This window comes from Corythoichthys intestinalis, chromosome 20, assembly GCF_030265065.1.
Source record: "Corythoichthys intestinalis isolate RoL2023-P3 chromosome 20, ASM3026506v1, whole genome shotgun sequence".
Lineage (NCBI taxonomy): Eukaryota > Metazoa > Chordata > Actinopteri > Syngnathiformes > Syngnathidae > Corythoichthys > Corythoichthys intestinalis.
In genome coordinates, this window is record NC_080414.1 from 8184846 (window position 1) to 8211374 (window position 26529).

Genomic DNA, 26529 nt, shown 5'->3' on the forward strand with positions numbered 1-26529 from the left:
GCAGTATTTGACCTGAGAATTTAAGTGGCATGTGGAACATTTAGTCAAGAAACAGACACGAGCACTTTCCCTTTGACTCCCATTCTTTTACTTTAAGGCCTCATTCACTAATCCCATGTTGAAAGAGCTAGAGTGTCTGATATTACATGGAAACACACAAAAACACGGCTAAAAATATCATCCATCCATCCAAGGGCGTAGGTTTGCCTAGGGATGGTAGGGACATAACACTAGCAACTTTTCAGGATGCTCAAATTGTCCCCACCAACTTTTAAGCAACCTTATTTGGCAGTATACAATGAGTTCAGCTATAAAGGTTAGGGGTGTAACGGTACACAAAAATCTCGGTTCGGTACCTCAGTTTTGAGGTCACTGTTCGGTTCCTTTTCGGTACAGTAAGAAAACAAAATGCAAAATATAAATGTGGTAGTTGTTTATTACACACCTTTGTGCTTTCAACAATAGGAACATTAGCCTATACAAAGCTAGAACTCTGCTCAAAAGGTTGCGGGTATTTAAAGATAATCCAACAACAATTTGCCAACACACCTGACTCAAATAATCAGGATCGTTATCAGGCTCCTGCAGAGCTTACTGATGAGCTGATCATTTGATTCAAGTGTTTTAAAGCAGGGAGACATGGAAAACAAGCTGGATAGGGGCCCTCGAGGGCCGGAGTTGGCTACCCCTGGTTTACGCTCTCCGAAGCCAGGGCAGGGAAATGACACAAGCCGGACTAACTCTGGTGGCATAAAATATCGTTCGGGAGGTGCAAGAAGTCGACAGTTTCGACCATTATGGAGTAATTTTGCCATGTCATACTGAATAAGTGCATTTTGAATATTTCATATTCCATTTAGCACATGACTTTTTATGTCATTTATTTAGCAATTGGGGAAAATACTTAGATTAAAAGAATATCCTGTAAAAAGATTGGAGTCGAGAGAAACAATGACATTTTGCTGCATTTTCCTCATTCTGAATAATTCCCCCTCAATGAGCTGAATTCTAAATCGGATGAAATCGTGACCCAGCCGATGTCATCTTCCAGCTGGGGATGCTAGAGCACTATAATGACAGGCAGGGCTAAACGGCAGATTAAAAGACGAATTTCTCGTCATTTGCGCTTTGCCATATTGTTGTATATAGCCGAATCGTCTCAAAATTTCGATACTAATTTACATAATAATGCTATTCAAGATTTTTTTTAGGCTGTCACAGGCACTTTAAGAGCTGCGGTATGAACCTAGCCTAAGGTATGCAACAACGATGAGATGATACCGCTTCAAAAAGTTGGGCAAATCTGTTATTTCAGAAATTTACCTAAAAAAAGCTTAGCTTGTAGTTATATCAGGGCTGTCAAACGATTACAATTTTTAATCGAGTTAATCACAGCTTAAAAATTAATTAACCGTAATTAATTGCAATTCAAACCATCTATAAAATATGCCATATTTTTCTCTATAATATTGTTGGAATGGAAAGATAAGACAAGACTGATACGTACAGTATGTTGAATTTATATAAGTACTGTATTTTTTTTATTATAACAATAAATCAACAAGATGGCATTAACATTATTGACATTCTGTTAAAGCGATTCATGGATAGAAAGACTTGTTCTTAAAAGATAAATGTTAGTACAAGTTATAGAAATTTTATATATAAGTGTAACACCATTTACCATTAAAACCCCTCTTAATGTTTTCGTTTTCATAAAATTTGTAAAATTTTCAAACAAAAAACATAGTAGCTCACCATTATTGATGTCAATAATTACACAATGCTCATGGTGCTGAAACCCAAAAAAATCAGTCGCACCCAAGTGCCAGCAGAGGGCAACAAAACACCAAAAAACACAAGTAACAAATGGACATGACACTGTGCTGTCGTTTTAATGTTTGAGCGGGGCATGTGCGTTAAATGCGTCAAATATTTTAACGTAATTTAAAAAATTAATTACCGCGCGTTAACGCGATAATTTTGACAGCCCCAAGTTATATTAAGGTTGGTGACCTCTGAGCTACTGTCTCTAATTATTTATTTATGCATCATCTATTTAAACATATAAGCACCTCACCCTAAACAGCTAACAACGACTCACTCCAAACAGTCATGATTTAAGACACAGAAGTATAGCAGAACTACTGCAAAAATAGTAGAAAACTCTTCTATGCGATTAATCCTATTAACATTGTAATATATCAAAATATCAATATAATACAATCAGTCTGGGAAAAAAAAAATCATTTCAATGCCCCTGCAAGTTTTTTTTTTTTTTAATCAGTTTCTCTCCAACCTTTTCCTAGAGCCACTTTTCTTGATCCCCCTTTGAAAAATGGGCTTTGGGGATTATTTAATGATGACCCAAATAGAGCCTGCCGCCTTGTTACAGTCATCTTGGTTTAAAGACAAATTCCTCTGCTATTCTAGGGGAGTTTGAGGTTGAGCTGTGAAGAGCGGGACAGTACTTCAACACCGTAACAGCGCTGGCAGGTCAACGCTGCTTAAGTGGTGCTAATTCCCACTGACATGTGGACATGTTCCCTACAAACCACAGACATTTATTCTTGGATTGACACGGTGGTGACAGCTGAGTTAATAATGCAGACACCACCACACTGGATATAAAGTAGGGCTGCAGCTATCGATTATTTTAGTAGTTAATTAATCAACTACTTAATTCGAATAATCTGCTTACGAACATTTAATGCATTGCGGAATAAATTTTAGGAGATTTAAAAGGGCAATCTTAGTTGTTTTACAAGAGCATTAAATGTAGGCCGATACACAAAATAAAATTTCGAGTTTCTTCAAACTAGAGCTGTCCCGACTAGTCGACGTTGTCGACGTCATCGATGACGTAAATGCGTCGACGGGCAAAACATACCGTCGACGGGTAATGACGGGTTAAAAAAAAATTATATGCCGATAAAGTTACAATAAAAAGTAGAAAGGCGGGCGCTCGCAATGCAAGCGGTTGTTACTGGCACCCCCAAGGGGGCCGCTGTTATTTCAATGTGACCCGCATTGTCAGATTGAGCAAAGAGGAAGAAAGTGGGCTAGCGAGAGAGAGGGAGCGAGATCGCTGAGTTGGGAAAGTGTACGGGTAGCGCGGAGTTCAGTGGCTGCATCCCCCATGTTTTTGTTTTGGTCAATAAAAGTATTCATAAAGAGCCATCCAACGCCTCTCGGTGTTTTTATGCACGCCGCCGCCTTCCTGAGGAAATCGGACGAACCGATGACAACGAGCCAAGTGAATAACCGGTTCACTCCTCACTACGGCGAGGAGTTGAAAACACCGCCAGTTACCAAAAAGGACAGAATTGGTGACACGTGAAAGTGGCATAAAGCCAAAAAAGCGGACCAGAATAGCCTGAGCCTGGAATTATTTAAAAAAAAATAAATAAATATGGAGGGTGCCACTGTGTGTACTCTTTGCTAAGCTCAGCTCGCATACCACGGTAGCACGTCGGCTATGGACTAACACTTGAAGCGCCGTCACCCAAGTATAATTTTCGAAGACAACAAGAAACAACAAGCTAGCGGATTGTAAGTCCATACAACTTTCTAACGATTTTTTAAAATGGAAGTTACCTTTATGTACGTCGTATCAACATGCATTTTTATTTAATAAAATAATTAATATATATAATTATGTATATATTTTTTATTATTATTAAATTTATGAGGATCATGGAAGCTCCCACTTGGGGAAAATATATACATATATCCCGTATACATATATAATAAAAATATATATGGAAACAGCACTGGCCTGCTTACTCTAATCCATGACTGCACTAATGTTAGTTACTTTATATGATAAAGTATCATTGTGTATATACATATAGTAGTATACTATATTTAAATAAATATATTAATACGAAGTATTTAATTTTTGTTACTGTGAGTATGTGTGCCTGTCATTCAAAATAATTGTGGTAATATTTCAGTGTGCCCTCTACTTTATTTTCAGGTTAAAACAAACAAAAGTTGAACAGTTTTTCTCCTCCCCCCAAAATGCGGAATGCACACCAGAAAAAGCATCTGAACTCACACAAAGTATTCTAAAAATGGTTGTCCGGGACATTGCAATTCATTTTAACATTTCGAACAATATCGACAATGGCATTCCACAAAAAGAGTAAAAATTGTTTTGACTCCTGTTAAATAGGTGAAGTCTCAGTGTTTCCGATTACATTTTGTGCACTAGTTAATGCTAGCAGCATTTGACCTCATTGTTTGTGATTTATTATATGTTTTATTTATTTATACGTTAATAAAGAATTTAGGTGTTCCAAAATGTTTTTTAGTGAAATAATAAAGCTTCGACAAAAATGTCATTATTAAAGTAATAAAAATTTAAAAAATTATTAGATTAGTCGACTAATCGTAAAAATAGTCGGCTGACTAATCGGGAGGAAATTAGTCATTTGGGACAGCCCTACTTCAAACTATGCCTGGGGTGCACCTTCATTTAAAAATTAAAATACCTGAGTTTAGCCTCAAACGGTATTTTAAAAAATATATACAGTAAGTAAATGAGGATCCAAGTACAACAAAAGAACAATTGGCTAACTTGCATAGCAAAAGTCAGCTAGCTTAAATCCTATAAAATGCCAACTTTTTTTTTTTTCAATACACTTTATTCAAACACTTGTTCCCACAAAAAAACAGCTAAATATACCTATAAACTAAGGGGCAGTTTACATGGCGACTCTGCGATACAAAGACGCAATGACTGAGTAGCGGAATGGCCTCGCGTGCATATGGTGTCGGCGAAGACGAAAAATTCTGAATCCTGCCTCCAAAGTGGAAGAATTCAATTGCGGGGGATTGAGGGGGACTTGCTCCGCATGCATATCAAAGGCTCCCGCGGCGCGAGTCCGCGCCGATAACGTCAGCACTCTTACACGTCACATTGGGCGTGCGCAGCGGTGCTACTAAACATTAAAAACATAGGTGGAGTTTGACTTTTGGGGCAGGGGGGGGCACAACATGTTGATGACCCCGAAACGCAGTGTCAGCAATAAAATTAATTTACAAGAATATTTATAATAATAAGTTGACAATGAGCGTTATTTGTTTCCCATCATTGAGGGGAGTTCTAAATCAGGCTGCTTAGGCAATACATTTCACCAAGATAGTCAACCATTGAATATGGTACGCCCACCGGTGTCGTGCCAATGTAGTTACCCCAGTCAAAATTGTATCCCCTGGGCGGTGCCATATGGAGGTAGATTTGCGTCCATTATTCAATCCAAAAAAAAAAAAAAAAAAAAAAAGTCGCTTCAATCAAAATATATATTTTCAATCCAAAAATGTCGCTTCAATCCAAAAAAAAAAAAAAAAAAAAAAAGTGCAAAAATAAATTTGAAAGTAAAAAAAAAAAAAAAAAAATGCATGTGAAAGCTATTTTTCTTTGAGTTTTTTTGTGGGGGGATTGAATTAACTTTTTTGATTGAAGTTATGCTGATTTGTGTTTGGGGCACATTTTGGCTAGGACATTTTTGTCTTTATTATTCAATCAAAAAAATGTATATTTTCAAAAAGAAAAATCACTTCAGTCAAAAAAAAGAAAAAAATCAATCATAGAAAATGTTTTTGAATGCGAAAAAATCTTTGAGATTGAAAAATTTGCATTTGAACACTTAATTTTTCATTGAAAAAAGTTTTATTTGATTGAAGCAATCCTTTTTGTGTTTGGGCAATATTATGGGTAGGACATTTGTGTCTATATTATTCAATCCCCCAAAAAACTTGCTTCAATCAAAAAAATATTTTCAATCAAAGAAAAAAAATCATTTGAAAAATAAAATTGCCCTCCCTATTTTTATTTTTTATTATTATTATTATTATATGCATAGTAAATGACTGTCTGAGGTGGTAGTCACATGATCTGTTCGAAAAATAATTTTGATCCATTATAAATATATTTTTTTGTTCATTTTAGTTGCAGTTTTATTGCTTTACAACTTTTATATAGGAAAGTCAATTTCATGCAATGACACTTTTCAGCTACCGGGGGGGGGGGGGCCTGGCCCACTGACCCCCCTTAAAATCCGCTTATGAATAAAAACAGCAAATATGGCGGAATTTCTGCTTTAATTTACCATTTTAATAATATTTTAAAATTAAATATGTTGAATGTTCCCATTTTTGTGCCTTTTTGAACAAAAGAAAAATGCCATCGCTTCGAGTGGTCAGGATTATTTTTCCCGGGTTGAGGAGCTTGATGGGGTCAAAGTGCATCATTCGCTGTCACCTTGTAAATCTGCACTGCCCCCTAGGGCTTGGTATAAATACTACATAATTTTCATGCGGAATTGAGACATTGTTCAAATGGAAACGGGCCCATATAAATGCAAATTGGAAATTTTTCGTATTCTCGGAGAGTCACCATGTAAACGGCCCCTAAATTACGAATGCACTAAAAACATTAGCCTATGTTGGTCTTAACAGGGAGCAGCTGGTTTCATCCATGTTATTTCATATATACTGTTGCCACTAGAGAGCAGTGTGTCCACCCAAATCAATAAAACTAAATGCAAACACTTTCAAAATAAACCATTATAAAGCCACTCCAATTAAACGAACATTCGAAGCAGCAAAATTTGATTCGAAGCTTTTTTCTAATCGAATTACTCTGTTAATCGATTAATCGTTGCATCACTATCTAACTCCAAAGACCTCTTACATACCTATCAATCAAAAGTGAGCAGTTATATTTGTACCTAATATTGTGGTTGGTTGATGTATGGACGTATAAACAGAAGTTACTTTTTAGCTTCCAACTAATCTCTATGGCAACTGCGAAAATACTGCCTTTGCTAAACCACAAGTGGCATAGATGGCCCGTCTGCTGATGGACTTGGTCACCTTGGCAACAATGTATCATCCCACTAAGTAACAGCAATAACAAGAGAGTACCTATTTGCTTTTACCCTGACAACTTTTCTTCCCCTAAGGAAACAAGTAGCAAATGTGATGCTATTCTATTCAATAAACACAACACCATAGAGTGAGAATGGCAAACACAGGCAGTGTTTTCAAGTGGAATGAACTCATCAGTTGCAACTAAAGGAAGGTGAGGAGGGGAGGGGACAATTTGCGGCATGGTTATGATGTATAAATAGAGAGTGTCAGCTTAGGGGAGCAAGCACAGCAGGGAGGAAGGAGCAAACCACTTCAACTTTTGTCTCGCTTTACTTACAAGGACACTTAACAAGAAGGCGATTACATGTACAGTAATTCAATTTAAAGTTTGGTAAAGAAGTTGGTTAAGCATTTAAGAATGGATTTCAACGCTCTGATAACTTTTTATTTTCTTCGGGTTCCATGGCTTTGACGGCTATCTGTGCCATTTCTGGACCAAATTTAAGTGAAATACAGGTAATCCCTGGTTACGACGTACTCTAAGTGATTTTGACTTTTGCCGGAGTCTCATCCACCATTTTGTAACACACATGTTTAAAACGACACACATTTCAACAAAAAACACTTGACCCAAAACAATTGGTGTTCAAGCATCCATCGAGTCTGATCAATATATAAATTTAATAGATTAGCCTAATTTGCCTTACAAAAGTCCGCTAGCCTAAATGCTATGAGTGCTAACGTATTTACAATTCTCATAGCAAATTGCTCACACGTAACCCCAAAAACTGTAGCTTTAACTTAATTACAAATGCATACTCAAAAATTAGCTGAAACAACTTACAGCCTTATGTGGGCCAAACCAGAGCGCAGCTATCCATTATTCATGTCAGATGAGTCTGCTCCTCAGTCATACAAGGCGACAATCAAGCCAATACTGCCACCAGAGGGCAGTGTATCCTCCATCATTAAACAAAGTGCAATACTGTTGGACTTGTTGGATAGTTATTTTGAGATTTAGGGGTACTTAAAGGGTTCATTCAGACTTGCGCGGAGATTCGGGTTAAGTCGCCAGCATAGGAACATAACTCGGAGACTACCTGTACTTACATCAACAAATGGGCAAGACAGCGCGTCAAGTCAAATGCCCCAAACAAGCCAAAATTGAGCGTTAAACCAAGATTTTCCTCTAAAAATATACCTCCAAAGTCAGACAAAATTTGGAGCGTACCATCAATCAGAAAATATGAATCACTTCAGCTCATTAAGCACCCAAAAGTCTTAACTCCAAATATATTTTGTTTAGTGCTGCAACGATTAATCAAATAACCCGAGTAATTAGATCAGAAAAGAGCTTCGAATCATTTTGCCGCTTCCAGGGCTCTTTTAGAGTGATGTTGTGATGGTTTGTGTTTGTTTGCATTTAAATGGTAAAGAGTATTTCTATTGCGCACTTATCTACATGGTTACCATGGCCAAAGCGCTTTAAATTAGCACACATTTACCCATTCACGCACACATTCACACACTAATGGTGCTGCTACCATGCAAGGCGCTGCTAACCCATTGGGGAAAAATAAGGGTTCTGTGCCTTGCCCAAGGGCACTTCGACAGCCTGGAATCGAACTGCTGATCCTTTGCTCACAGGACAACTCAAGCTACCAACTGCACCAATGCCACCCATCATTGTTTTATTCATTTGGGTGGATACACTGCCCTCTCGCGGCAACAGTGAATATTATACAACTCATCTAACATGGCTGGATTCAGCTGCTCCCTGTTAAGACCAACATAAGGTATGTTTTGGTTTGCGCTAATCTGTTTATGCATTTGTTATTTAGTTTGGAAGTATATTTTGCAGTTTTTTGTGGGAATACGTGTTAGAACGATTTGTTAAGAGCATTGTAAAAAAAAAAAAAAAAAAAAAAAAAAAAATTAAGAAAAAAAATGTTAGCATTTTATAGTATTTAAACTAGCGGATTTTTATTACGCAAGTTAGCCAATTGTTTTGTTGTATGTCGAGCATCATTTATTTTATCCTATTTTTTTTACATCGTTTGAGGCTAAGCTAATTAATTTTTTAAATGCATTTATTGCTCTTGTGAAATAAAAATGCAATTCTGCATAGTGTGAAACAACACCTAGGAATTTATTTTTTTAAAATGTGCATTTAATGCTCTTTTGGAAGTGCAAGCCATCTCAAATTTATTCTTTAAATAAATTAGGAACATTAAATGTTCCTAATCCGATTACTGTAATTTTCAGACTATGAGCCGCTACTTTTTTGCCTTTGAATCTTGTGGCTTATAGTCCAGTGTGGCTTATTTGTTTTGTTTGGGTTAATAGGTAACACTTTATTTGACAGCGGCGTCATAACACTGCCATAAGATCCTCATAATTATGACATGGGCATTAATGAATGCTTATGACATGTCATCCAGCAAATTATGTCTGACTATTCCAGAAAAGACTATTTACATCCATTCAAAAGGGAGATAATTTGTCGGATGACACCAAATGACATCTGTCATAAGCATTCATTAATGCTCATGGCAGTGTCATGTCATAATTTTGATGGTGTTATGACTGTCTTATGGCGCCACTGCCAAATAAAGTGTTAAGAAATTCCATAATTAGCAATTAATGAAACAACTACAACAGTAACTGAAGAAATAATTAGGACAGAACATGAATTTTGATTCGTTATTTCTATCTGTAGCACTCTAATGCATGTTAGGAGGCATGTTGTATGACAGGGGTCTCCAAACCAGTCCCGGGAGGGCCGCTCCGGGGTCCTGGTTTTTGTTCATACCGATCAAGCACAGACCATTTAACTAGGGTTGTTCCGATCATGTTTTTTGCTCCCGATCCGATCCCGATCGTTTTAGTTTGAGTATCTGCCGAGCCCGATATTTCCGGGTCCGATTGCTTTTTTTTTTGCTCCTGATTCAATTCCAATCATTCCCGATAATTTTTCCCGATCATATACTTTTTGGCAATGCATTAAGAAAAAAAATGAATAAAACTCGGACGAATATATACATTCAACATACAGTACATAAGTACTGTATTTGTTTATTATGACAATAAATCCTCAAGATGGCATTTACATTATTAACATTCTTTCTGTGAGAGGGATCCACGGATAGAAAGACTTGTGACTTTGTATATTGTGACTTAATATTGCCATCTAGTGTATTTGTTGAGCTTTCAGTAGATGATACTGTAGCCATTTAACTATTTTGCCCAAATGCATGATGGGAAGTGCAACCATGACTGTGCATGGTGGTACCAATTGATATATCTTCTCTACGTTGGGAAATAACAGGTTGTTAAGATAAAGATCAATTACTACCTTTCTTCCCCACATTGCTTCCCACGACATTTCTAATTGTAGATAGAGGGATTTTAAGGCTTTAGCCAATTAAAAATAGGCTTTAAAGGCTGCCAAAATTCACTCTACTCATTTTACGCTGCCTTTTAGCTCTATATATACAGTTGTGGTCAAAAGTTTACATACACTTGTGAAGAACATAATGTCATGGCTCTCTTGAGTTTCCAGTTATTTCTACAACTCTGATTTTTCTCTGATAGAGTGATTGGAACAGATACTTCTTTGTCACAAAAAACATTCATGAAGTTTGGTTCTTTCTTTTATGACTTTATTATGGTGAACAGAAAAAAGTGATCAAATCTGCTGGGTCAAAAATATACATACAGCAGCGCTAATATTTGGTAACATGTCCCTTGGCCATTTTCACTTCAATTAGGCGCTTTTGGTAGCCATCCACAAGCTTCTAGCAAGTTTCTGGTTGAATCTTTGACCACTCCTCTTGACAGAATTGGTGCAGTTCAGTTAAATTTGATGGCTTTCTGACATGGACTTGTTTCTTCAGCATTGTCCACAAGTTCTCAATGGGGTTTAAGTCAGGACTTTGGGAAGGACATTCGAAAACCTTAATTCTAGCCTGATTTAGCCATTCCATTACCACTTTTGATGTGTGTTTGGGATCATTGTCCTGTTGGAACACCCAACCCAATCTTCAGGCTGATGACGTTAGGTTATCTTTACTCTCTGTAAAGCACCAGTTCCATTGGCAGCAAAACAGCCCCACAGCATAACACTGTGCTTGACAGTAGGCATGGTGTACTTGGGGTTAAAGGCCTCACCTTTTCTCCTCCAAACATATTGCTGGGCATTGTGGGCTGTCCATGTGATCAGCAGCAAACTTCAGTTGAGCCTTAAGGTGCCGCTTTTGGAGCAAGGGCTTCCTTCTTGCACGGCAGCGTCTCAGTCCATGGAGATGCAAAACACGCTTGACTGTGAACACTGACACCTGTGTTCCAGTGGCTTCTAATTCTTGGCAGATCTGCTTTTTGGAAGAAGTATCTGTTCCAATCACTCTATCGGAGAAAAATCAGAGTTGTAGAAATAACTGGAAACTTAAGAGAGCCATGACATTACGCTCTTCACAAGTGTATGTAAACTTTTGACCACAACTGTAGGTAAAACGGCGCCATTACAGATTGAACGCGACAATGCGTGAGTTGGTCGCGCAGCACATGTGCTAATTGCGTTAAATATTTTAACGTGATAAATTTTTTAAAAATTAATTACTGCCGTTAACGGGATAAATTTGATAATCCTACCTTAAGCCTAAACTAAAGACTCTGGATGAGTATAACATTATGTCTGTAACGTTCAATACAATTAGAAAACGATTTAATTTAAAAAAAAAAATATATATATATATATATATATATATTAAAAAAAGGCATGTCCGATATTTTTTTGCCTATTCCGATACTTTGAAAATGACGTGATCGGACCAGACCGATCAGCTCGATCGATCGGCCATCTCTACTTTTAACCAATGCACCAATGCCACCCATCATTGTTTTATTCATTTGGGTGGATACACTGCCCTCTCGCGGCAACAGTGAATATTATACAACTCATCTAACATGGCTGGATTCAGCTGCTCCCTGTTAAGACCAACATAAGGTATGTTTTGGTTTGCGCTAATCTGTTTATGCATTTGTTATTTAGTTTGGAAGTATATTTTGCAGTTTTTTGTGGGAATACGTGTTAGAACGATTTGTTAAGAGCATTGTAAAAAAAAAAAAAAAAAAAAAAAAAAAAAAATTAAGAAAAAAAATGTTAGCATTTTATAGTATTTAAACTAGCGGATTTTTATTACGCAAGTTAGCCAATTGTTTTGTTGTATGTCGAGCATCATTTATTTTATCCTATTTTTTTTACATCGTTTGAGGCTAAGCTAATTAATTTTTTAAATGCATTTATTGCTCTTGTGAAATAAAAATGCAATTCTGCATAGTGTGAAACAACACCTAGGAATTTATTTTTTTAAAATGTGCATTTAATGCTCTTTTGGAAGTGCAAGCCATCTCAAATTTATTCTTTAAATAAATTAGGAACATTAAATGTTCCTAATCCGATTACTGTAATTTTCAGACTATGAGCCGCTACTTTTTTGCCTTTGAATCTTGTGGCTTATAGTCCAGTGTGGCTTATTTGTTTTGTTTGGGTTAATAGGTAACACTTTATTTGACAGCGGCGTCATAACACTGCCATAAGATCCTCATAATTATGACATGGGCATTAATGAATGCTTATGACATGTCATCCAGCAAATTATGTCTGACTATTCCAGAAAAGACTATTTACATCCATTCAAAAGGGAGATAATTTGTCGGATGACACCAAATGACATCTGTCATAAGCATTCATTAATGCTCATGGCAGTGTCATGTCATAATTTTGATGGTGTTATGACTGTCTTATGGCGCCACTGCCAAATAAAGTGTTAAGAAATTCCATAATTAGCAATTAATGAAACAACTACAACAGTAACTGAAGAAATAATTAGGACAGAACATGAATTTTGATTCGTTATTTCTATCTGTAGCACTCTAATGCATGTTAGGAGGCATGTTGTATGACAGGGGTCTCCAAACCAGTCCCGGGAGGGCCGCTCCGGGGTCCTGGTTTTTGTTCATACCGATCAAGCACAGACCATTTAACTAGGGTTGTTCCGATCATGTTTTTTGCTCCCGATCCGATCCCGATCGTTTTAGTTTGAGTATCTGCCGAGCCCGATATTTCCGGGTCCGATTGCTTTTTTTTGCTCCTGATTCAATTCCAATCATTCCCGATAATTTTTCCCGATCATATACTTTTTGGCAATGCATTAAGAAAAAAAATGAATAAAACTCGGACGAATATATACATTCAACATACAGTACATAAGTACTGTATTTGTTTATTATGACAATAAATCCTCAAGATGGCATTTACATTATTAACATTCTTTCTGTGAGAGGGATCCACGGATAGAAAGACTTGTGACTTTGTATATTGTGACTTAATATTGCCATCTAGTGTATTTGTTGAGCTTTCAGTAGATGATACTGTAGCCATTTAACTATTTTGCCCAAATGCATGATGGGAAGTGCAACCATGACTGTGCATGGTGGTACCAATTGATATATCTTCTCTACGTTGGGAAATAACAGGTTGTTAAGATAAAGATCAATTACTACCTTTCTTCCCCACATTGCTTCCCACGACATTTCTAATTGTAGATAGAGGGATTTTAAGGCTTTAGCCAATTAAAAATAGGCTTTAAAGGCTGCCAAAATTCACTCTACTCATTTTACGCTGCCTTTTAGCTCTATATATACAGTTGTGGTCAAAAGTTTACATACACTTGTGAAGAACATAATGTCATGGCTCTCTTGAGTTTCCAGTTATTTCTACAACTCTGATTTTTCTCTGATAGAGTGATTGGAACAGATACTTCTTTGTCACAAAAAACATTCATGAAGTTTGGTTCTTTCTTTTATGACTTTATTATGGTGAACAGAAAAAAGTGATCAAATCTGCTGGGTCAAAAATATACATACAGCAGCGCTAATATTTGGTAACATGTCCCTTGGCCATTTTCACTTCAATTAGGCGCTTTTGGTAGCCATCCACAAGCTTCTAGCAAGTTTCTGGTTGAATCTTTGACCACTCCTCTTGACAGAATTGGTGCAGTTCAGTTAAATTTGATGGCTTTCTGACATGGACTTGTTTCTTCAGCATTGTCCACAAGTTCTCAATGGGGTTTAAGTCAGGACTTTGGGAAGGACATTCGAAAACCTTAATTCTAGCCTGATTTAGCCATTCCATTACCACTTTTGATGTGTGTTTGGGATCATTGTCCTGTTGGAACACCCAACCCAATCTTCAGGCTGATGACGTTAGGTTATCTTTACTCTCTGTAAAGCACCAGTTCCATTGGCAGCAAAACAGCCCCACAGCATAACACTGTGCTTGACAGTAGGCATGGTGTACTTGGGGTTAAAGGCCTCACCTTTTCTCCTCCAAACATATTGCTGGGCATTGTGGGCTGTCCATGTGATCAGCAGCAAACTTCAGTTGAGCCTTAAGGTGCCGCTTTTGGAGCAAGGGCTTCCTTCTTGCACGGCAGCGTCTCAGTCCATGGAGATGCAAAACACGCTTGACTGTGAACACTGACACCTGTGTTCCAGCGGCTTCTAATTCTTGGCAGATCTGCTTTTTGGTGATTCTCGGTTGAATCTTTACCCTCCTGACCAATTTTCTCTCAGCAGCAGGTGATAGCTTGCGTTTTCTTCCTGATCGTGGCAGTGACAAAACAGTGCCATGCACTTTATACTTACAAGCAATTGTTTGCACTGTTGCTCTTGTGACCTGCAGCTGCTTTGAAATGGCTCCAAGTGACTTTCCTGACTTGTTCAAGTCAATGATTGTTCAAGTCAATAATCACTCACAAGAAATTGCCAACTCGTGTTGCTGTATGTATATTTTTGACCCAGCAGAGTTGATGACTTTTTCTGTTAACCCATAATAAAGTCATAAAAGAACCAAACTTCATGAATGTTTTTTGTGACAAAGAAGTATCTGTTCCAATCACTCTATCGGAGAAAAATCAGAGTTGTAGAAATAACTGGAAACTTAAGAGAGCCATGACATTACGCTCTTCACAAGTGTATGTAAACTTTTGACCACAACTGTAGGTAAAACGGCGCCATTACAGATTGAACGCGACAATGCGTGAGTTGGTCGCGCAGCACATGTGCTAATTGCGTTAAATATTTTAACGTGATAAATTTTTTAAAAATTAATTACTGCCGTTAACGGGATAAATTTGATAATCCTACCTTAAGCCTAAACTAAAGACTCTGGATGAGTATAACATTATGTCTGTAACGTTCAATACAATTAGAAAACGATTTAATTAAAAAAAAAAAAAAAAAAAATATATATATATATATATATATATATATATATTAAAAAAAGGCATGTCCGATATTTTTTTGCCTATTCCGATACTTTGAAAATGACGTGATCGGACCAGACCGATCAGCTCGATCGATCGGCCATCTCTACTTTTAACCAATGTCGTTTCTATTAAAACAAGCAGCACCTGACTGCAATCAACTGATTACATTTATAAAACACCAGATTGGTGAAAAGCTGTGGTCTTGTTTTGTTGGAGTGAAACAAAACCCACTGCGGCCCTATGTGGAATAGTTTGGAGACCACTGTTGTATGACAACAGTGTTGACAGGAGGTGGCAGCAGAGGTTGGCAGTCTCCCCGAAGAGAACAGTGAAGGCCAAATGAAGCAATGAAGCTTTGCAGCCAATTGGTTCAAAGCTTCATGGTGGTTCATTTGGTCTTATGATGGCGCTTTAAAATAAAGTGTTAAATGTTGACATCTTTTGGTGTTAGTATCCCATAGTACAATGAGGACAGCTGCGGCTTATAGTCCAGTGAGGCGGCTTATCTATAAACAAACGCCGTTTTCGTGCCAAATTTGGTGGGCGGAGGCTTACAGTCAGGTACGCCTTATAGTGTAAAATGTATGGTACTTCATTATTCAAACTAATAGATCAATCAATTATTTAAGTAACCAATAGCTGCAGCCCTAATTTTGTTGTTGTTATAATGGATGTTGACAACACGGATTTCAACCAACGCCTTACAAAATATGCACCGCAATGTATTGCAATATAAAAATATCAATTACTACAGCATATCAACACTTATTCTATCACACAACAAGACTCCAGTTAGAACATGCTGCTTTCCCTTCATCATTAAGATTTTTATGATTGCGTTTTATGTTACCTGCAGAGTTAATGAAGGCTTTACTGTGGTGACGGTCTATACACCATGAATTCCTTTTCCTACACTAAAAATACAGAACTATCACATAAACCAGCTTCTCTGATTGCACTGTTTGCCGAACCTAGAAGTTCCACTTAAAATGTATGATGACCCATTAGGTACTGACGATGTCACTTTGTAACGCTATGCACACACTGTAGATGTATAGTTACCGCTAAATATCTTTTATTTTTGATAAAAGAGTTTAGAGTTCAGTTGAAGCCACTCTGATGTTAACGACTCATGACAAAGAAAAGATGAAAACGACCTCCTTGGCTCAGTGCTAAAGCTTGAATTGTGTGTGTGTTGTCCAAAGACAAAGTAGCCCAAAGCCCCATGGTGCATATGTCAGATAAATAAGCCGCCAAAAGACCTTAAAAGAGCACCGACAGGGCCAGAGGGTAATGACTGTTTAGTTTACATGTGCATGATAATGCCTCTCCACTTTCACTCACAGTGGGACAGGAACCCCCGTGAGGGAAGCCATATCACAAAGGTCAGCGACAATAGCCTCGTCATTCATGCGGTCGTCATGGCGACCGCACAGCTCGCTCAAGCCACGGGGGTCAGTGTCATCAAGGAATTCTCCCGGCGAAACTAATTGCTTTGTTTGCGCGCCTGGACTCTAATATCCATCACGCTGATTGGGCATGATGCAAAGGAATGCACGGCTGTAATGATCACTTCCAATCATGGAAGAGCATTTTGATTGGTCATATGTTGACATCAGTGCTTTTCACATAGTCTCACATTAAAAAAAAAAAAAAAAAAAAAAAAAAAAAGACTAAATGTTGTTGGTCTAAAATTATTCCACCATCTGGATGTTGGATTGGAGCATCGTGAAGGGTGTGAGGATGAGATGCGGTCAGGGTTGTAACGCGTTACTAAGTAACAAAGTTACTAAGTAACTAAGTTACTAAGTAACGCGTTACTGTAATCTGATTACCGTAATTTCCGGACTATAAACCGCTACTTTTTTCCCCTCATTTTGAATCCTGCAGTTTATAGTCCAGTGCGGCTTATTTGTTGATTTATTTGGGTTAATAGGTAACACTTTACTTGACAGTGGCGTCATAAGACAGCCACTGTCATAAGACAGTCAGCATTATGACATGACGTTATCATGTCCATTAATGAATGCTTATGACAGATGTCTTTAAGTGTTATCCGGCAAATTATGTCACTAAGTCCATTTATGTCCAGCTTGGATCTTTTACATCCATTCAAAAGGGAGATAATTTGCCAGATGATAGAAAATTAAATCTGTCATAAGCATTCATTAATGCTCACGGCAGCGTCATGTCATAATTATGATGGTCTTATAACAGTCTGATGGTGCCACCTTCAAATAAAGTGTTACCAAATTCCATAACCAGCAATTGATGAAACAACTAGAACAGTAACTGAAGAAACAATTAGCACAGAACATGAATTTTGATTCGTTATTTACATCTGTAGCGCTGCAATGCACGCAAGGAGGCATGTTGGATGACAGCAGGTGGCAGCAGAGGTTGACGGTCTCCCCAAGAGAACAGTGATGGCCAAATGAAGCTTCTTGAAGCAATGAGGTTTTGGAGCCACTTGGTTCAAAGCTTCATTCTGGTTCATTTAGTTTTATTACGGTCTTATGACGCCGCTGTCAAATAGAGTGTTACCGTTTGATATCTTTTGGTGTAATTATCCCATAATACAGTCAGAACAGCTGCGGCTTATCGTCCAGTGGGGCTTATCTATGAACAAATATCGTTTTCATGTCAAATTTGGTGGGTGGCGGCTTATAGTCAGGTGCGCCTTATAGTGCGAAAATTACGGTACTTTCGTTCAGTAACGAGTTCTAACGCATTCATTTTTGGAAGCCAGTAATCTGATTAAAGTTTGTTTCCTTAGTGTCTGTGCGTTACTATTTTTTTTTCCTCATGATGTATGTAGAATAAAGAATACTGAAGTCATGTACGAAGAGAATCTGAATAGAAAATATTGATATATCTCGAGTTTGGCAGTGACATCGGATGTCACGTTTTTTCATCGGGGGGAGAAAAAAAAAAAAAAAAAACGGGTCACGTGTATTACCATGCTATGAGCACTGTTGGCGGCCAACAAACAACTGGCTACATCTCGGGATGCTAACAGTGGAAGACGTAGGAGAAGAACCACAGACGGCTGCATTTGCTTATTGGACATACAGCCATGACTTCACATTTCTCTCCAATAAAGATGACCAAAAATATCTCCGTGCGTCGCAAACTTTGCGCTGGCTCAAAAGGGCAGTCGACCGCTAATAACTCTACTTCTAATTCAAGGAACCACTTGGAATTACAGCACAACGCAACAAAAATCGAAACAAAGCCATCAGGTAACGAGACAGCCAGCTCTTTTACAGTTTGTAAAAAGCTTTTACGTACATTTTATAGTTATAGTTTGGGAGGGGCAAAAGAGCAAGTCAAAAGTCTGGACACGCCTCATCATTTGTGCTGTTCAAATACTGTATTTTCACTACTATTGTAAATTCTCACTGAAAATATCAAAACTATGAATGAACATGAGGGATTATGTACTTGAAAACAGGTTTTATATTCTAAATTCTTCAAAGTATCCACCCTTGAGGTGTCTCCAAACTTTTGGCCTGTACTGCATGCATTATGAAATACTTTGTAGGATTCTTGTTCATTTCATTTGTTTTTGTTGTTTGATTTATTGCTTTACAACTTTTATAGACAGCATTTTAACGGCTAGGTCTTCGCGTTAGCGGGGGTTTAATTAGTCGTTGGAGTTGCTTTGAACAAACTCCGTGCAGTTTGTCAGGTATTTGTTAGTTTCAGGGCTCCGGAGTGGCTGAGCTAGCGCAAGTCATTGGTGTTTGAAATCAACTGCATCGACCAACTAAACCTCTGCTAACTCGAAGATAAAGCCTTATCTGAAAAATTCAATTACATGCAATGAAATTTTTCTGTTGAGGCAGCAAAGGGATACAAATTGGGAAAAGTAACTGACAAATTACTTTTAAAGTAACTTAGTTACTTTGATGAAGTAATCAGCAAAGTAACTAGATTACTTTTTGAGGAGTAATCTAAGTAATTAAATTACTTTTTCAAGTAATCTGTGACAAAACTGGATACAGTATTACTGCGGGCTGCCTATTTCCTAACTGTTGCTAGTACGGTGAGAACAATGAGTGAAAAGTGTTTGACTGCTAAAACAGAGCTGCAAACGTTTCTTTTAAATTGACAGATTGTATCGATGGCCATCCAGTCTACGGTGACCAGTTGTGGAATGTTACGAAGTCCAGTAACAGAGTAAAAGTACTATGTTACTGTACTTAAAGCAACACTATAAACTTTTCTTAAGTTACCGGTACATAGTATTGCCTTAAGGAAGACTGTTTCCCATGAGGACCAGCGTACACTCCCACAGTGTTGTGAAATCATTAATCAATCAAAATTCTATCTTCTGGTCGCCTGCAGAGCGATTAAACGACGTTTCTGTTTCCAGCGGCTATGTGGAGGATGAATAGTAATAAGGTAATGAATCCAGTTGTGGCTGAACAATGGCATATAACGGTTAGCAACCATGTGGCTAACCGAACTCATCAACGCTGACGAGTTCAGGTGGGTGGGTGGGGGGGCCGACGCCAGGTAGTGAAAGCCGGGCCAATATTTATTCTTCTTCCTAATATCTAGCTAACAATGTTCTTCAGAGGGCAACATGAGTTTTAATGTGGCTTAATTTGAACCATTTTCTAAATAACTTTTCAGCTACAGCCCAGCCTACAGTACAGTCATATGTTTCGCCCTTCGGTATAATTGAGTAACCCCCCCCCCCCCACACACACACACACACACTCCCCAACTGGAAGTACCCCGTCCGCCATTTGCTGAGGTGTGCCGCCCGCAGCCGCTAACGTTACAGTTTACATTAACTCATTTGCTCCCAAACCATATAAATACGTTCTATTTTTAATTGTTTCAGTGTCCCAAAGACGTATTTATACGTCTTTTACATTTTTTTCCACAAGAGAAAGCTCCAAAGCACAATGCTGAAAATCCATTTTAAAGCAATAAAACTGACCACTGCAGGGCAGTAGCGCATTTGGTAAGACCCTCAACCCAATTCAACAGAACGAACGAAAAAGCCGCACGGCCAGAAGATGACCGAATGGACGTCCATGCGGCAGAAGACCAAGCAAAACAACTGGCAGGACGCCCGGGATGCCAGGCGCTGGTCGACCGAGAAGAACAATTAGGACCACCGGTGCAGCGGACAATGCTTTCGAGTCCGTGCTGCTCGCCGAGCAGAGCCTGCGCCGCCATGCTCGGCCGCTCGCGACCTCCGCACCCTCCAGTGTCACGCGACTCAGCCGGAAACGTGCACAGCCAAACCAGTCCCCCCCCCAGGAACAACACATGCCCCACACGAGGCAGTGGTAACCACAAAAGAAAGACCAAAAAAAAATCCATCTTGATGAGACAGGCGGCGATGAGGGAAAAGTTTACCCCGGCTGTCGCGGCCACAACAGCGTCATCTCTCAGTTCATTAGTTTAGTTATGTGTAAATAAATTGTTACTTTGCTATCAAAAGCTCTATTTGTCTTGTTGTTTATGTTATTTTGTAGAAGGGAAACATTCAGATGTTTAGGATGTCACAAAAGCAAAAAATAGCTGCGTTAAAGTTATGTTTGAAATGTATAGCTTTTACAAAAAGCCCAATTTCTCTTTTTTCATCAGAAATTGTAAAATTGCTCAAACTAAGCTATATTCTAATGCTGATTTCTAAAGAATGGAAAAAGATATGAACTAACTTTTTTTCCTGCTGACAGGAGAGAGTAATCTTTCTTTTGGTGGGTTCCATGTTTATATAGCAATAGAACAGAATTTTCTGTGCGCCTTGCAAAATTAGTCAAAATCCAGTAAAACGGCCAGGAGCGAATGGCCTTGCTCCGGTGAAAATGGCCGGGAGTGAATGAGTTACATTTGTGGTCAAAAGTTTAAATACACTTGTGAAGAACAATGTCATGGCTCTCTTGAGTTTCCAGTTATTTCTACAACTCTGATTTTTCTCCAATAGAGTGATTGGAACAGATACTTCTTTGTCACAAAAAACATTCATGAAGTTTGGTTCTTTTATGACTTTATTATGGGTTAACAGAAAAAGTGATCAAATCTGCTGGGTCAAATATATACATACATGGATCTGAAAAGGCGAATCATTGACTTGAACAAGTCAGGAAAGTCACTTGGAGCCATTTCAAAGCAGCTGCAGGTCTCAAGAGCAACAGTGCAAACAGTTATTTGTAAGTATAAAGTGCATGGCACTGTTTTGTCACTGCCACGATCAGGAAGAAAACGCAAGCGGTCACCTGCTGCTGAAAGAAAATTGGTCAGGAGGGTGAAGATTCAACCGAGAATCACCAAAAAGTAGATCTGCCAAGAATGAGAAGCTGCTGGAACACAGGTGTCAGTGTCCACAGTCAAGCGTGTTTTGCATCTCCATGGACTGAGAGGCTGCCGTGCAAGAAGGAAGCCCTTGCTCCAAAAGCGGCACCTTAAGGCTCGACTGAAGTTTGCTGCTGATCACATGGACAAAGATAAGACCTTCTGGAGGAAAGTTCTGTGGTCAGACGAAACAAAAATCGAGCTGTTTGGCCACAATGCTCAGCAATATGTTTGGAGGAGAAAAGGTGAGGCCTTGAACCCCAAGTACACCATGCCTACCGACCGTCAAGCACGGTGGTGGTAGTATTATGCTGTGGGGCTGTTTTGCTGCCAATGGAACTGGTGGTTTACAGAGAGTAAATGGGATAATGAAGGAGGAGGATTACCTTCAAATTCTTCAAGATAACCTAACGTCATCAGCCCGAAGATTGGGTTTTGGGCGCAGTTGGGTGTTCCAACAGGACAATGACCCCAAACACACATCAAAAGTGGTAATGGAATGGCTAAATCAGGCTAGAATTAAGGTTTTCGAATGGCCTTCCCAAAGTCCTGACTTAAACCCCATTGAGAACTTGTGGACAATGCTGAAGAAACAAGTCCATGTCAGAAAGCCATCACTCTATCACTATCAGAGAAAAATCAGAGTTGTAGAAATAACTGGAAACTCAAGAGAGCCATGACATCATGTTCTTCACAAGTGTATGAAAACTTTTGACCACAACTGTAAATGACGCTGGGCTGCTATTAAGGCATGTAAACCCAGTAATGGCGGCAACCACTAGAGCCCACCACAACTTCGATTCGTCTATATGTATTAAGGAACTACTCATCAGCAAGCTATCCAATTGCCTAAAAATGATTCTTATTATTTGATTCACGTGTGTTGGAGGAGGGAATCGTAGAAAGCGGACTCCCCTCGAGGACTGGAGTTGGTGAGCACTTCTCTCGGAAGTCTCTTCTGCTGCTAATACTGTATTACATTTACATTTGTTTCTTAAAATCACCACACTAATTTCATGAAACTATTTTGCACTGTAGTTTATCATGAAACAACATAGCACTCCTGTGGGGTTCAATCATGTATGGTACAGCATTTTTGCCTTATTTGTATCTCAAACTTAAAGATGCTTGATGCACTCATGTTCACTGTTCAGTTAAAACTGTTCTTAAACTCATGTTGTTCGCATATTACTTATTTTGGACTGATGCCTTCATATTCTTCATTCATTAGTTAAAACTACTGTACTTGACTTCATACTATGACGAAAAAAAATTTGCATGCAATATACTGTATATTGGGCCGACATTTATTTTTAAATGTTTAATGAGCAAATTGTAAAAAAAAAAAAAAAAAAAAAAAAAAAGTTATCAAATGTTTCTCTTGTGTGCAATGACTAGGTTTTAGGGTAAAACAAACCTTATCTACAAAAGTTATCATTAAGGTGATATTTTAATATTTATTAAAAACATTCAGTAAAATATACAATATGCTACAATAATGAGTAAATAATACTTAATAAGTGATATAATCCGTTTCAAAAGTTTAAGTAAACCTTACCCAAATTATTTGAGTAAAATTGGTTAAATCTTACACTGTCAAACTGAAAGTAAATTTTTACCTCAATTTTACTGGGTAAATTCTATTGGTTGTTTTTTTTTTTTTTTACAGTGTGCCTGGCGCCCGTTTGGAGGGCAAACCTAAAATATCCGAACAATTTCTTTAAGCATTTCAATGAAGTGTTTGCATTCATTTTTCTGACCACAATTTTTACACTTTTACGGCAAATGAATATCGACTCCAAAAACAGTTATCGTCCCCTCTAATAATAATCTGTATCGGGCTTGAAAAAACTGATATTGGTCGATCTCTTATATATGGCGGAAAACCCAGACAAGACTGAAACAGCAGTTTCTGCTCTTGCACCCCGCTTTAAAAACTGCTGTATTTTAAGCCAAAAGAACTTATGTTTGATACAACAATATGTCTATATGCTGCCATAGCAGATTTATGGCATAATAAGGCCCCAAAGTATTTCTAATCTGTCCGTTTTACCCTGGAAACCCCCGTTTACCGATGTCGCGCAACTGCTTTTGTTTCAACCTAGCCATAAGAAGGTAAGTAATCTTATTTATTATTCGAAATGTCTAATTTTTAGCTTAGAATCATTAATTGATGTCTAATATTTAGGTTAAAAAAAGAAAACGACTTTAAAAAATTATTCACTCGTATATTTTAAACTTTTAAACAAATGACGTCACAATGAAAAAAATGGTGTCTGTAAGTAAGTCACAGATATCTACCTCATAACTATCGCTTAATTGTTTGTTTGTTTGTTTTTTTTTTGTTACTGTTGCATTTTCCCTGATATTAGATGATACATAATTGATCCGAACAAAGAAAAATTGGAAAAAAAACATTTAAAAGGGTAAATATATGAAAATGAAAATCTCGACCACTCCTTGATGTCTGCGATTTCTGCATCTCGACCCTCGTTATATTACCATGTTTCACCCGTAAAATCCCCCCAAAAATCCAGCTGTGGCCATTCAGAGCTGTATGTTGACACTCTGTTATACATGCTACATGGAGTTGTTGGATAAAAACAAGGTAAGTACGAGTAATATCGCGTTAAAATCATGGCGTCTTTCATTCTGCTCTTGCGTGCTCTCACCTCCGGATAGGGTTTTGCTGTTTAAAAAAATATATATATACTTTTTTTTTAAAAAATGCCCTTCTGTTCAAACCTTTTTCTCCAGAAAATTGAGATTTTAAGCTTTCCAATAATGTATCACACATGCATATAGGACAATTTTGAAATTTGGCCAAATTGGGGGTCTCAGAGCGGAACTTCAAGTCAACTGAGTGTTTTCCGCCATATATGTGTGCGAAAATGCGACAGTAACAAAAAAATAAATAAATAAATAAATAAATACAATTAAGTGATCGTTATGAGGTAGCTATCCCTGACGTTTTTACACACACCATTTTTTTCATTGTGACGTAATTTGTTTAAATGTTTGAAATATGCAAGTGAATAATTTTTTAGAGTCGATTTTTTAAAAACTAAATATTAGACATCAATTAATGATTCTAAGCTAAAAAAAAAAAAAAAAACATTTTGAATAATAAATATAATTAACTTGGTTTTATGGCTGGGTTGAAACAAAAACGGCTGCGCGACATCTGTAAACGGGGGTTTTCAGGGTAAAACTGACAAATTAAAAATAGTTTGGTGGCTTAATATGCCATGAATCTGCTATGGCAGCATATAGACATTGTTTAATCAAACACAACAGTTGTTTTGGCTTAAAATACAGCAGTTTATTTTATAGAGTGTTGCAAGAGCAGAAACTGCTTTTTCAGTCTTGTCTGTGTTTTCCGCCATATATATATTTCATTATTGCATCGGAACAAAATACCTTCACTTCTTACTTGTAAGGTAAATTTTAAAGCATTTTTTAAGCAATTTGAAAGTACTTTTGCACTATTACTTGAGTCTTTTTTCTCGTATCCCTGTACTTAAGTAATTTTGTGCTCATGAATCTACAGATTTATTACTTCATCCACCACTGTCTGACAGATGTGGCTTCATGAAGTCATTCTCATATAGTTCCCCGTCTATCAAAATGCAAGTGATAAAAGTTGAGGGAAGAAGGTAGGTAATCCTTCAAATGTCATCCAATATACATGCTTCTTAAAAGGCTGCATACTATTCTAATTGGGTGACAACAAAACAAACAACATAACAGATTTGAACAATTTGACATGAATACTTCAAGTGAAACTACTCCACAACACTGTTTAAACCACGATGTGTACTTTTCCATGACATATCAATTAGTACTCACGTCTCGTTCTCATTCCAATTTCTTATGACCTTACTGTCATAAGATATTAAAATGAAGGCACAGAAGCCAAACGCTATTTGTTGAATATGTCAAAGATGCTGGTGGAGGCTGCACTCTACCAGCGCCACCAAGCGGTCACAGGTGGTAAAGGGTCTTTTTAAAACTTCTAAAAAACGGACTTTAGAAATCACTGGGTGGCTGTTTAGTCATTTGTAACACGAATGAAAACATTGAATGTTGGGTTTTGCAGAAATCAATGGTTTAGTAGATAGAGATCAATCACATGCATGTTTAAAATAAGAACACAAAATAAACTGATAAGAATATTTCGGAAATGAATTCCAGCTGTGATATCTCCATTCATCCGATTTAAGAGCAGATGATGATTAAACATTAGGAAGTCATCTTACCTGGTGAGGTGGTCAACTCGCAGTCATTTAGTTGAGATCCACGCAGCGTGTCTTGTCCGTGGAGAAAAGCAGTGAAAAACAAGAAGGATCAATCTGCATATATCCTCAGTTTGTTCGGCGTCGGAGCCCGGGACAGCTAAGCTTAAGCCAAAAGTGTCTCTGAGCAGAACCTCCTCCCGGACCACTTGCTTCTATTTCTGACCCACGCAGGAGTGCGCACCGCACGGCGTGGCTTGAAATCGGACACTGCGCCACAGACAATGTGCCTCCCCTCGGGAAGAGAAAGGGGAGGAGTGGGGGTGTGTAAGACCCAAATCGACGGGAAGGAGAGGAAAGACAACTTTAGCCCAGTACAGCTCGGGAGAAGAGAGCGCGCATCAGTGTGGGTGGACGATGCGCTTCTTTCTCTTGGCGCGTCTTCAACAGCGTCAGAAGAGAGAGACGTGGCAGAGGCGCACAGCTGTCCTGCAGGTGGACAAAGAAGGAAGATAATATGGATAGAGCCACAGAAGCAACTAGTGGTGAGATAGGTGGAGAGTGAAAATATGTTCCGTATTATGGTTGTCATGCATCTCACGCTGAGTACAACCACAATATTTTGTTAAATTAAGCCTGAACATCCATCCTGCTTACCACAGGGTAGCTTCAAAGTTTCAAAAACAAATGCTATAAAAAGTTAAAAGCCTAATCAGAAAATTATGTTGGGAAGAATGGAGCAATGTGAGAGTTTTTTTTTTTTTTTT

At 38.0% G+C, this 26529-nt stretch overlaps 1 protein-coding gene across 4 annotated transcripts in view; it reads right to left on the minus strand.

Annotated features, from left to right (window-relative positions):
* Nucleotides 1–26218, minus strand: part of sema5a (sema domain, seven thrombospondin repeats (type 1 and type 1-like), transmembrane domain (TM) and short cytoplasmic domain, (semaphorin) 5A) — a 327060-nt gene extending 300842 nt beyond the window's left edge. For 2 of the 4 annotated variants that reach the window (XR_009061597.1, XM_057823813.1), the window contains exon 1: nt 25787–26217. The gene's annotated coding sequence lies outside the window, so the exon portion shown is untranslated. Of the gene's footprint in view, nt 1–25786 lie in introns of all 4 variants that reach the window. The other 2 variants (XM_057823814.1, XM_057823815.1) reach the window with 2 other exon arrangements.
* Between the last annotated feature and the right edge of the window lie 311 nt (nt 26219–26529).